Genomic DNA, 13,714 nt, shown 5'->3' with positions numbered 1-13,714 from the left:
GAGAAGGAGTTTCCAAGGCTGGAGTACAATGGTGTGATCTCAGCTCACTGCAACCTCCACCTCCTGGGTTCAAGATATTCTCCTGCCTCAGCCTCCCAAGTAGCTAGAATTACAGGCATGCACCACCACGTCCAGCTAATTTTGTATTTTTAGTAGAGACAGGATTTCTCCATGTTGGTCACGCTGGTCTTGAACTCCCGACCTCAGGTGATCTGCCTGCCTCAGCCTCCCAAAGTGTTGGGATTACAGGTGTGAGACACTGTACCCGACCAGGAAAAGATCTTGAAGGAAATGAAAAGTACTAGTCCAGTGAACACACAAATGTTTAAAAAAAAAAAAAAAGAAAAAAAACCGGCTGGGTGCTACTCAGGAGGCTGAGGGAGGAGAATGGCATGAACCCGGGAGGCAGAGCTTACAGTGAGCCAAGATAGGGCCACTGCATTCCAGCCTGGGCAATAGAGCGAAACTCCGTCTCAAAAACAGCCTTATTGCCAATATGGAGAAAGTTTTAGTGGTTTCGACAAAAGATCAAATCAGCCACAATATTCCCTTAAACCAAAGCCTAATCCAGAGCTAGGCTCTAACGATACTGGTTCATAAGGTTTAAGGAGCTGGGCGCCATGGCTTATGCCTATAATCCCAGCACTTTGGGAGGCTGAGGGGGGTGGATCACCTGAGGTCAAGAGTTTGAGACCAACCTGCCAACATGGTGAAACCCTCTCTCTACTAAAAATACAAAAATTAGCCAGATGTGGTGGCAGGCACCTGTAATTTTGTCTACTTGGGAGGCTAAGGCAGGAGAATCGCTTGAACCTGGGAGGCAGAAGTTGCAGTGAGCTGAGATTGTGGCACTGCACTCCAGCTTGGGCAACAGTGAGACTCCATCTCAAAAAAAAGGGTTTAAGGAAAGAAGCCATCAATGTGGAGGTCAAACTCAGTAACTCATGCTTATAATTCCAGTGGCTTCAGAGGCTGAGGAAGAAGGATCACTTAAGGATAGGACTTGCAGACCAGCCTGGGCAACATGGTGAGACACTGTCTCACAAAAATTAAAAATTGGCTGAGTGTGGTACACACCTGTAGTTCCCAGCTACTTAGAAGGCTGACCTGGGGGGAACCCTTGAACCCAGGAATTAGAGGTTACAGTGTGCTATTTTGCCACTGCACCCCAGCCTGGGTGACAGAGAAAAACCCTATCTTAAAAAAAAAAAAAAAAAAAAAAAGGCTGGGCGTGGTGGCTCACGCCTGTAATCCCAGCACTTTGCAAGGCCGAGATGGGTGGATCACAAGGTCAGGAGATTGAGACCATACTGGCTAACACGGTGAAACCCCATCTCTACTGAAAATGCCAAAAAAAAAAAAAAAAAATTAGATGGGCGTGGTGGCGGGCACCTGTGGTCCCAGTTACTCGGGAGGCTAAGGCAGGAGAATGGCGTGAACCCAGGCGGCGGAGTTTGTAGTGAGCCGAGGTTGCACCACTGCACTCCACCCTGGGCGACAGAGACAGACTCCGTCTCAAAAAAAAAAAAAAGTAAGGCCAGGCGCAGTGGCTCATGCCTATAATCCCAGCAGTTTGGGAGGCCAAGGTGGGCAGATCACTTGAGGTCAGGAGTTCAAGACCAGCCTGGCCAATCTAGTGAAACCCTGTCTCTACTAAAAATACAAAAATTTTCTGGGCATGGTAGTGCATGCCTATAATCCCAGCTACTCAGGAGACTGAGGCATGAGAATTGCTTCAACCCGGGAAACAGAGGTTTCAGTGAGGCGAGATGGTGCCACTGCACTCCAGTCTGGGTGACAGAGTGAGACACTGTCTCAAAAAAAGTGCAAGGTGAAGCAGCATGTGCTGACGTAGAAGCTACAGCAAGTTATCCAGAAGATCTAGCTAAGATCACTGATGAAGGTGGCTACACTAGCCAACAGGTTTTCAATGTAGAAGAAACTGCTTTCCACTGGAAGAAGACGTCATCTGGGACTTTCATAGCTAGAGAGAAGTCAATGCCTGGCTTCAAAGCTTCAAATGACAGGCTGACTCTCTTGTTATGGGCTAACGTAGCTGGGGCCTTTAAGTTGAAGCTAACGCTCAATTACCATTCTGAAAATCTCAGAAGCTTAAAATGTATGCTGAATTCACTGTGTTTATGCTTTATAAGTGGAACAATAAAGCCTGGATGACAGCACATCTGTTTACAGCTTGATTTACTGAATATATATATGAATATATAAATATATATATATATATATATATTTTTTTTTTTTTTTTGAGACAAGAGTTTTGCTCTTGTTGCCCAGGCTGGAGTGCAGCAGCACGATTTTAGCTCACTGCAACTTCCACCTCCCAGGTTCAAGTGATTCTCTTGCCTCAGCCTCCCGAGTAGCTGGGATTATAGGTGTCCGCCACCACACCAGGCTAATTTTTTGTATTTTTAGTAGAGACAGGGTTTCGCCATGTTTGGTGGGCTGGTCTTGAACTCCTGACCTCAGGTGATCTGCCCACCTTGGCCTCCCAAAGTGCTGGGATTACAGGCACAAGCCACCACGCCCAGCCGATTTACTGAATATTTTAAGCCCATAGTTGAACCCTATTACTCAGAAAAGGTTTCAAAATATTACTGTTCAATGACCATGCACCTGTTCATCCAAGAGCTCTGATGGAGATATACAATGGGATTAATGTTGTTTTCTTTTCTTTTTTTGAGACGAAGTCTCAGTTTGTGCCCAGGCTAAAGTACAGTGGCATGATCTCAGCTCACTGCAACCTCTGCCTCTCAAGTTTAGGTGATTCTCCTGCCTCAGCCTCCAGAGTTGCTGGGATTACAGACACACATCATCATGCCCAGCTAATTTTTTTATATTTTCACTAGAGACAAGGTTTCACCATGTTGGCCAAGCTGGTCTCGGATTCCTGACCTCAAGTGTTCTGCCCACCTTGGCCTCCCGAAGTGCTGAGATTATAGGTGTGAGCCATCGTGCCAGGCCTAATGTTGTTTTCCCACCTGTTAACACAACATCCATTCTGTAGCCATACAGAATCCATCCATTCTGTATGAATCAAGGAGTGATTTCCACTTTCAGGTCTTATAAAAACATTTACGATCCATGAGAGGTCAAAATATCATCATAAATAAGAGTTTGGAAGAAGTTGATACCAACTCTCATGGATGACTTTAAGAGGTTCAAGACTTCAATGGAGCAAGTCACTGCAGATGGGGTGGAAACAGCAAGATAACTAGAAGTGAAAATGTGATAATGAGATAACTGAAAATGTGACTGAATTGCTGCAATCTCACGATCAAACTTGAATGGATGAGCAGCTATTCTTAAAGGTGGGCAAACAAAAGTGGTTCCTTGAGATGGAATCTACTCCTTGTGAAAATGCCGTTAACCCTGTTGGGCAAGGCTAGGCAAGGTGGCTCACACCTGTAATCCCAACACTTTGGGAGGCCAAGGCGGGAAGATCACTTGAGCCCAGTTCAAGACCAGCCTAGGCAACACTCTTTAAAAACAATTTTAAAAATTAGCCGGGCATGGTGGTGCATGCCTATAGTCCCAACTACTCAGGAGGCTGAGGTAGGAGGATTGCTCGAGCCTGGGAATTCAAGGCTGTAGTGTGCTGTTGATTGCACCACTGCATTCCAGCCTGCGTGACAGAGTGAGACCCTGTCTTAATAAATAAAAAAATAAACATATATACATACATATATTCATACATGAAATGATGACAAAGGATTTTGGGGGTTTTCTTGAGACAAGGTCTTGCTCTGTCACCCAGGCTGGTGTGCAATGGCACAATCATGGCTCACTGAAACCTCAACCTCCCAGGTTCAAGTGATTCTCCCACTTCAGCTTCCTGAGTAGCTGGGACTACAGTCACGCACCACCACACCCAGCTAATTTTTTAAATGTTTTGTAGAGATGGGGTCTCACTATGTTGCCCAGGCTGGTCTGAAACTCTTGAGCTCAAGCAATCCTCCCACCTCATCCTCTCAAAGTGCTGGGATTATAGGCATGAGCCACCAAGACCAGAAGACTTAGAACATTACATAAACTTAGTTAATAAAGTAGTGGCAGGGTTTGAAATTTTGAAAGGTCTACTGTGGAGAAAAATGTTATTAAACAACATCACGTTACAGAGAAATCTGTCGTGAAAGGAAGAATCAATTGATGCAGCAAATTTCATAGGTTGTCTTATTTTAAGAAATTGCCACAGCCACCCCAGACAATTACCACCCTGATCAGTCAGCAGCCATCAATATCAGGACCCTCCACCAGCAAAGATTACAACTCACCGCATAGCAATTTTTCACAATAAGTATTTCTAAATTAAGATACGTACTTTTGGCCAGGCACTGTGGCTCATGCCTTTAATCCCAGCACTTTGGGAGGCTGAGGCAGGCAGATCACGAGGTCAGGAGTTTGAGACCAGCCTGGCCAACATGGTAAAACCCCATCTCTACTAAAAACACAAAAATTAGCTGGGTGTGGTGGTGGGCGCCTGTAATCCCAGCTACTCAGGAGGATGAGGCAGGAGAATCGTTTGAACCCAGGAATTGGAGGTTGCAGTAAGCTGAGGTCATGCCACTGCACTCTAGCCTGGGTGACAGGACGAGCCTCTGTCTCAAAAAAAAATAAAAATAAAAATAAATAAATAAATAAATAAAAGAGGTACTTTCACTATACATATTATTGTACACTTAAGAGACTACAGTATAGTATAAACATAACTTTTATATGCATTGGAAAATAGAAAAATTGGTGTGACTTGCTTTATTATATTTGCTTTATTGCAGGGGTCTGGAACCAAACTTGCCTTAGCTCTGAAGTATGCCTCTACTTAGAAGAGTACCTAGCACATAGCAAGTTCTATACAAGTGTTGGGTATTCTTATTACAGCTTTCCCATCTCTGTCTTTTAGGGAGTGCAGTGGCACCATCTCAGCTCACTGTAAGCTCCGCCTCCCAGGCTCACGCCATTCTCCTGCCTCAGCCTCCCGAGGAGCTGGGACTACAGGCACCCAACACCATGCCCGGGTAATTTTTTTGTATTTTTAGTAGAGACAGGGTTTCACCATGTTAGCCAGGATGGTCTTGATCTCCTGACCTTGTGATCCGCCCGCCTCGGCCTCCCAAAGTGCTGGGATTACCATCTGTCTTTTTTTGTGGCTCTCACATTTTGGTGCAACCTGGGTTAAAATACAAACTGTCAAAAAAAAATTAAATAAAAGCTGGCAAGTCTCTTTTAAATAAGGAAGGCTTCTCCAGAAGTTCCCCAGGCTTCCCTTTCCATCTAATTAGTGAGAACTGTATCATATGCCCATGCCTAAATCAATCACTGTCTAGGGAGCTAGAGTTACAATGATCGGTTTAGAGTTTATATCAATACCCACCCCCTGGGGTAAGGAAGGGTGGCCAAATTCCCAGTTAGCAAAGTAGTAGTAATGGTGATAAGACAAATAATGTCTGCAAGACTCATGAGGTTGTAGTCTCTGCTAGAGTCACAGTAAAGCCATCTCCAGAGCTACGAATATCACCCCTACAGGGCACCTAGTGGCAGGGAAATCACTACAAAAGTCTGTTAAGGGTAATGACGTTTGGCACAGCAGAAATAGTGTAGGATATACGGCTGAGCTAGTGGAGAGTACACGTAAGAGGCAGTGAAACACAGCAGGTTCCGTATTTGTGGGCATGTGAAGGCAGGCTGTTAAGAGTCTCCAGTGCCCAAAGGATCCAGATTACCAGCCTTGGACTAGTCACCTAATCTTCTCAAAGCCTCAGTTTATAATTGTAAATGGAGATAACCCAAGATACCTTAGATTAGATGTTAGGATTAAATGAATGCATTAGTTTGATCTACATGGGGTATAGATAAAACAAAAAGCTGACATTCATAAAGACAAACTACGATGAGGGACAGATACCTGAGATGGAGCTGGAAAGGGGAAGTTACCTGACTCTAGGCTAAAAATCCCCTTCAAGACCTTGGTCAGGTTTTGTTGCTTCACTGAAGACTTTCATGTTGAACTGTACCAGAATAGGACTAACTTTATTTCTTAACTCCTTAAGTCTTCTTATAGATTTATGTGCTGCAAAATGGGTAAGAATCTTACTTCTGGCTTTGTGGCTTATTGGCTGTGTTATCTTCTCTGAGGCAGCTTCCCAATCTATAAAACTGAGTAGGCCGGGCACGGTGGCTCAAGCCTGTAATCCCAGCACTTTGGGAGGCCGAGACGGGTGGATCACGAGGTCAGGAGATCGAGACCATCCTGGCTAACAGGGTGAAACCCCGTCTCTACTAAAAAATACAAAAAACTAGCCGGGCGAGGTGGCAGCGCCTGTAGTCCCAGCTACTCGAGAGGCTGAGGCAGGAGAATGGCGTAAACCCGGGAGGCGGAGCTTGCAGTGAGCTGAGATCCGGCCACTGCACTCCAGCCTGGGCGACAGAGCGAGACTCCGTCTCAAAAAAAAACAAACAAAAAAACCCCCAAAAAACTGAGTAAATCTCTACTTATTTCACTGAGCTTATTAAACAATAGTTCCTTCCCTTTGAGGCAATAGTGTTTCTGAAACTGAAGACCAATACAAAGTTTATAACATAAAGTTTATAACATAAAACCCCCTAAATTTTTTTCACTGACAAATGAAGATCCAGCTACTAAGAAAGGCCTATCAGTCTTATTACTCAATAGAGAAACCTGGAAACCAGAGTGCTTAAGGGAAAGGGACATTATTGAAAGTGGAAAACAATCTGTTCTCGGCCGGGTGCGGTGGCTCAAGCCTGTAATCCCAGCACTTTGGGAGGCCGAGACGGGCAGATCACAAGGTCAGGAGATCGAGACCATCCTGGCTAACACGGTGAAACCCCCGTCTCTACTAAAAAAAATACAAAAAAAAAAAAAAACTAGCTAGGCATGGTGGCGGGCGCCTGTAGTCCCAGCTACTCGGGAGGCTGAGGCAGGAGAATGGCGTAAACCTGGGAGGCGGAGCTTGCAGTGAGCTGAGGTCCGGCCACTGCACTCCAGCCTGGGCAATAGAGCGAGACTCCACCTCAAAAAAAAAAAGGAATCTGTTCTGATATTCATAGAGCCCTTACTAGGCTCCAAACACTGTTATCTGTTGTTTATTTGTTTTTGAGAGGGAGTCCAGCAACCTACACCGGACTCACTGCAACCTATGCCTCCCGGGTTCAAGGAATTCTCCCGTCTCAGCCTCCCAAGTAACTAGGACTATAGGAGCACGACACCATGCCTGGCTAATTTTAGTATTTTTAGTAGAGACAGGGTTTCACCATATTGGTCAGGTTAGTCTCCTACTCCTGACTTCAGGTGATCCACCCGCCTCGGCCTGTGGGATTATAGGCGTGAGCCACCTCGCCCAGCCCAAATGCTGTTATCTTATTTAGTCCCCAAATACGTTGATAACACAGCCCCACCCCTTCTTTCTAGAGGTGAGAAAAGGAAGGCTCACAAAAAGAAGAAAAACAACATTATTGTGGACTGTGCTAGATGCTTTCCATGTGTGTTGTTGTGTCTGACATTTAAGTGACTTCCAATACCAGATCTGATTCTAAAGTCATTGCCTTGAAGCTCAAGTGAATAATTTCCGCTTCCTTAGAATCACGGATCTTAAAAAATTCAATTCCAGGCCAGGCGCGGTAGTTCATGCCTGTAATCCCAGCATTTTGGGAGGCCGACACGGGCGGATCACCTGAGGTCAAGAGTTCGAGACCAGCTTGGCCAACATGGTGAAACCCTGTCTCTACTAAAAACACAAAAATTAACTGGGCGTGCTGGCGGGCACCTGTAATCTCAGCTACTCGGGAGGCAGAGGTTGCAGTGAGCCAAGATCGGGCCACTGCACTCCAGCATGGGAGACAAGAGTGAAATTCCTTCTCAGAAAAAAAAAAAAGATTTCAAAGTGGCCGGGCATGTGGCTCACGCTTGTAATCTCAGTGCTTTGGAAGGCCGAGGCGGGCGGATCACGAGGTCAGGAGATCAAGACCATCCTGGCTAACACGGTGAAACCCCGTCTCTACTAAAAATACAAAAAAATTAGCCAGGCGTGGTGGCAGGCACCTGTAGTCCTAGTTACTTGGGAGGCTGAGACGGGAGAATGGCATGAACCCGGGAAGGTGGAGGTTGCAGAGAGCCGAGATCAAGCCAATGCCTGGGTGACAGAGCGAGACTCCGTCTCAAAAAAAAACAATAAATAAATAAAAAGATTTCAAAGTGGGCCCACATGCAAAAACAAAAACAAAACAAAACAAAAACCCCAAAGACATTTACAACTTTGCCTAGGGTTAAAAGTTTTTTCCCCCTTTCTCCCAGTCCAACCACTAGAGGGCCAGGTCATTTAAAAAAAAAAAAAAAAAAAGGCCGGGCGCGGGCGCAGTGGCTCACACCTGTAATCCCAGCACTTTGGCAGGCCGAGGCGGACCGATCACTTGAGGTCAGGGGTTCGAGACCAGCCTGGCCAACACGGCGAAACTCTGTCTCTACCAAAAAAAACACAAAAATTAGCCGGGCGTGGTGGTGGGTGCCTGTAATCCCAGCTACTCAGGAGGTTGAGGCAGGAGAATCGCTTGAACCCGGGAGGCAGGAGGTTGCAGTGAGCCGAGATTGCGCCACTGCACTCCAGCCTGGGCGACAGAGCAAGACTCTATCAACAACAACAAACAGCAGTTACAAACTAGGTTTGGGAGTGTTCACCCTGGCTTAGCCACTGTATATGACCTTGGCTAAGTTACTTTACCTCTCTAAAGCTCAGCTTCCACATCTGTAAAATAGCAACAATGGTAGCATCTATTTCCTTAGGTTGTACAAATTAAGCAAAACAAGACATGTAAAGCAATCAGAACAATGCCCGCACGTAAAAAGAGCTTAGCAAATTTCAGTTTTTACTGCTGTAGAGGAATTACCACTGTTGGTTGTCTCTAAATCCAAAGACTTCGCCATGGTATTCTCTCTGAACAGAGGCCTTGCCAGCCGAAGTGCCCTCAGAAAGATCAACAGGTCGCTCCTTTTCTCCTTACCAGGGCCAGCCCAGAACCTAAAGTCCCCAACCTAAAGATGGCCAAGAGGACTTGGCCTTTGGTGTTCTACCATCACAAGGGATGCCACTATGAGCCCAACCGAACCACACTATTTCCGCCTTGATTCCGTTCTCCCGGCCTTCAGCGGTGCAAGCTGCCCTCGGCCTGGCTGCCCATGCTTACCGGCCTGGTGCTGGATCGCCTGGCGTCCCCTCACCAGAGGACACCACCCCGCTACGTAGGTAGGACTTCCCTGAGTTCAGGGGAGCCACTGAATCCAGTCAAGACGCGCGTCGGCCAAACACAAGCCAGGAGAAAGCTACCTTAGCGCCGCCCAGGCCTGCCGCCGGGAGCCCGTCCCCCAGCCCCAGTCTGGGCGCAGGGCAGAGAGTAGGCCCCTTTCTATCTCCCAGGAACACGTGGGCTCCTGTCCGAGGCCACCATGTGGGGGGCTCCAGGCGTGCCAAGGTGTCCCCGGAACCAGCATCAAAAGACTGCTCCTAGCGATGGCCCTAGCTCGGCCCAAAACTGGCAGGAGGAGCACTCCCGGCCTGACTTTTCCACTCAGACCTAGCTAGAGGGGATGCAGACATCTTCCGCAGACCGGAGACAGGCTCTCGCCAAATCCCAGGCCCCGACACTCCCTGAGCCCAAGAACCCTACTGCCTGGTTTCCTCACTCACCCATCGCGGCTCCGCTCGCTCACTTGGCGGCGGCGGCGGCAGCGACGGCAGCTTCAGCGGCAGCTTTCAGTAGACAATATGGCAGACCTGAAGGACGGCAGCTCGAAAGGGACAAACCACTTAACTCCAGGACGAAACGCGTTATTGGCCCAACCGCCTATCATTACACCGAAAGTGCGCACTTAAAGAGACCGCAGCCACTAAAGGTGGGGAGTGGAAATGAAATACGAAAGGAGTGGCTGGGAGGAGACTGGGAGGGATACCTACGAAAGTTAAGTGTGTCTAGGAGTTCCCAGTTGTTTCTGCTACTATTTCTTTTTTTTTTAATCGTGAAATTTCTTTCCCCTGAACTTTTTCCTCCCGGAAGCTTATCCCCCCACCCTTTTTTTTTGACACGAAGTCTCGCTCTTGTCCCCCAGGCTGGAGTGCGATGGCGCGATCTCGGCTCACTGCAAACTCTGCCTCCCGGGTTCAAGCGATTCTCCTGCCTCGGCCCCTGAGTAGCTGGGATTACAGGTGCCTGCCACCACGCCTGGCTAATTTTTGTATTTTTACTAGAGATGGGGGTTTCACCATGTTGGCCAGGCTGGTCTCGAACTCCCGACCTCAGGTGATCCCGCCCCCCCCCCACCCCACCCCACCCCACCCCACCCCACCCCACCCCACCCCACCAAGTGCTGGGATTACAGGCTTGAGCCACCGCGCCCGGCCAGTTTATCCCTTCATTTCATAGTTAAAACCAAACGGCTGGGCGCTGTGGCTCACACCTGTAATCCCAGCATTTTGGGAGGCTGAAGCGGGCGGATCACCTGAGGTCAGGAGTTCGAGACCAGCCTGCCCAACATGGTCTCTATTAAAAATACAAAACTTAGCCGGGCATGGTGGTGCGTGCCTGTAATCCCAGCTACTCGGGAGGCTGAGGCAGGAGAATTGCTTTAACCCGGGAGGCAGAGGTTGCAGTGAACCGAGATTGCGCCACTGCATTACAGCCTGGGCAACAAGAGCAAAACTCCGTCTCTAAAAACAAAAACAACAGTCATAGACCCTGGGCTGAATATGAATAACGAATCATCTAGAGAGGGGAAGTGCCTTGCTCAATGAGGCTATGGAGAAAAGGAAATGAAGAGGTAAGACTAAACTCAGGTTTTCTGATTAGGCCTACACAGGTAGCCCTAGTTGAGGTTGCAATCTTATTGGGAGATGAGAAATAGAAAAATAGGGCTAGGTGTGGCGGTTCATGCTTGTCTGTAATCCTAACATTTTGGGAGGCTGAGGTCAAAGGATCACTTGAGGCTAGGAGCTCAAGACCAGACTGGGCAACACAGTGAGACCCCATCTCCACAAAAAATAAATTAAAAGAAAAAAATTAGAGGGGGATGGTAATGCGCACTTGTACTCGGAAGACTGAGGCGAGAGGATCACTTGAGCCCAGGAGGTCAAGGCTGCACTGCCATGACTGTGCCACTATACTCCAGGTTGGGTGATAGAGTGAGACTCTGTCTCTGAAAAAACAAAACAAAACAAAAACAAAAACAAAGAGAGAGAGAGAGAAAGAAAGAAAGAAATAGGCTGGACGTGGTGGCTCATTCCTGCAATCCCAGCATTTTAGGAGGCTGAGGCGGGCAGATTGCTTCAGCCCAGGAGTTCGAGACCAGCCTGGGCAACATAGCAAGACCCCTGTCTCTTAAAAAAAAAAAAAAGAAGAAAAGAAAACAAAAACAATGAGACTTATGCAGTATAGTTGACAGAGTGATTTCATAATCATTATTTTATTTATCCTCACAGCAAGCTCCTTGAGGGCAGGGGTGGGTTCTGTATTGTTTACCACCGTATCTCCAGCACCTAGCACAGAATCTGGCACATTGTGTGTGCTCCATAAATAACTGTTGAATGAATAAACAAAGGAATGAACAGAAAATTGAGTTACACAGAGCAAGGGATATGATCTCCCCTTTTAGAGATGAGGAAATTGAGGCTCTTATTGTTCATATGCCTTTTGAATCACGGGACATATGGCTAGTACATATCAGGCCTTTCTTTTTCTATGACATGCCAGCCCTCCTGTCCCCCACCTCGACACACAGAGCCAGGCTGTATCTTCAAGACATAGAGGGATCTATCTTCTGGACGCAGAATGAGGGCCTGTCACAACAAATTGCCAACTTTAGTTGTGTGCCTGGCCCATTTTCTTGCGGGAAAGAAATCAAAAGGAAAACTCTAGGATGAAGTTCAGGAAGGGGCACACTGTATTTCCCTTCCTACTGCCCCTGCTTACAGTGAGACCTCATCACTTTGCCCTGTTCTATATTGCCTGCCTCCTCTCTGGCCTCCTGCCTCCAGACTCTCCGGCTCCCACCCACTATCTCCTGAAAAGCAGAGACCTGTAATCTCAGCTACTGGGAAGGCTGAGGTGGGAGAATTGCTTGAGCCCAGGAGTTGAAGACCAGCCTGGGCAACATGGAGAAATGCTGTCTCATTAAAAAAAAAAAAAAAAAAAGGCCGGGCGCGGTGGCTCAAGCCTGTAATCCCAGCACTTTGGGAGGCTGAGACGGGCGGATCACGAGGTCAGGAGACCGAGACCAGCCTGGCTAACATGGTGAAACCCCGTCTCTACTAAAAAAATACAAAAAACTAGCCGGGTGAGGTGGCGGGTGCCTGTAGTCCCAGCTACTCAGGAGGCTGAGGCGGGAGAATGTTGTAAACCTGGGAGGTGGAGCTTGCAGTGAGCTGAGATCCGGCCACTGCACTCCAGCCTGGGCGACAGAGCGAGACTCCGTCTCAAAAAAAAAAAAAAAAAGAAAAAAAAGCAGAAACCTTACAGTGTAACTCTTCTGCTTAGCAACTTCCTACTGCCTGCCCTTAGGTAATGCCCATTTTAATCTGGCACACAGACTGGTCCTTACCTGCTACTTGGGCTACTCCCCACCATGCAACGCAGGCTCCAACCATATTTGGAGAACCACTTTTCTTCAAATACGCTCCTATCTTCTGATGTGCCTTTGCATATGCTGTTCCCTCTGCTTAGAATGCAGTGCCCTCCCTTCCCCACTTAGCCGTGAGAACTACTCACTTTTTTTTTTTTTTTTTTTTTTTTTGAGACAAGAGTTTTGCTCTTGTTGTCCAGGCTGGAGTACAATGGCATGATCTTGGCTCACTGCAACCTTCGCCTCCTGGGTTCAAGCGACTCTCCTGCCTTAACCTCCTGACTAGCTGGAATTACAGGCATGCACCACCACACCCGGCTAATTTTTTGTTGTTGTTGTTGTTTCTTTTTGAGACAGAGTCTAGCTCTGTCGCCCAGGCTGGAGTAAAGTGGCACAATCTCGGCTCACTACAACCTCTGCCTCCTGGGTTCAAGCGATTCTCCTGCCTCAGTCTCCCGAGTAGCTGGGATTACAGGTGCCTGCCACCATACCCAGCTGATTTTTGTATTTTTAGTAGAGACGGGGTTTCACTGTGTTGGCCAAGCTGGTCTCGAACTCCTGACCTCGTGATCCACCCGCCTCAGCCTCCCAAAGTGCTGGGATTACAAGCGTGAGCCACTACGCCCAGCCTAATTTTTGTGTTTTTAGTAGAGACGGGGTTTTGCCATGTTGACCAGACTGGTGTTGAACTCCTGACCTCAGGTGATCCACCCACCTCAGCCTCCCAAAGTGCTGGGATTACAGGTGTGAGCCACCGCGCCCGACTCTGAGAACTACTCACTTTCAATACCCAACTCAGCTATCAGCTCTTTGGGGAAGCCTGTCTTTCCAGATAGGGTACCTGTCCTCTCTGCTACTACAGGAAGAAATGGACACTAGTTTTCCTTAGCATTTTTTTTTTTTTTTTTTTTTTTTGAGACGGAGTCTCGCTCTGTCGCCCAAGCTGGAGTGCAGTGGCCAGATCTCAGCTCACTGCAAGCTCCGCCGCCCGAGTTTACGCCATTCTCCTGCCTCAGCCTCCCGAGTAGCTGGGACTACAGGCGCCTGCCACCTCGCCCGGCTAGTTTTTTGTATTTTTTA

At 47.7% G+C, this 13,714-nt stretch overlaps 1 protein-coding gene across 1 annotated transcript in view; it reads right to left on the bottom strand.

The window, feature by feature from the left end:
- Positions 1-9,557, bottom strand: part of KPNA6 (karyopherin subunit alpha 6) — a 65,957-nt gene extending 56,400 nt beyond the window's left edge. The window contains exon 1 of the mRNA XM_025376594.1: positions 9,351-9,557. The gene's annotated coding sequence lies outside the window, so the exon portion shown is untranslated. The remainder of the gene's footprint in view (positions 1-9,350) is intronic.
- Positions 9,558-13,714: the final 4,157 nt, after the last annotated feature.

This window comes from Theropithecus gelada, chromosome 1 (assembly GCF_003255815.1).
Source record: "Theropithecus gelada isolate Dixy chromosome 1, Tgel_1.0, whole genome shotgun sequence".
NCBI classification, from domain to species: Eukaryota; Metazoa; Chordata; class Mammalia; order Primates; family Cercopithecidae; genus Theropithecus; species Theropithecus gelada.
The sequence above is the reverse complement of the archived record's forward strand: the minus strand, read 5'-3'. Positions and strand labels throughout refer to the sequence as shown.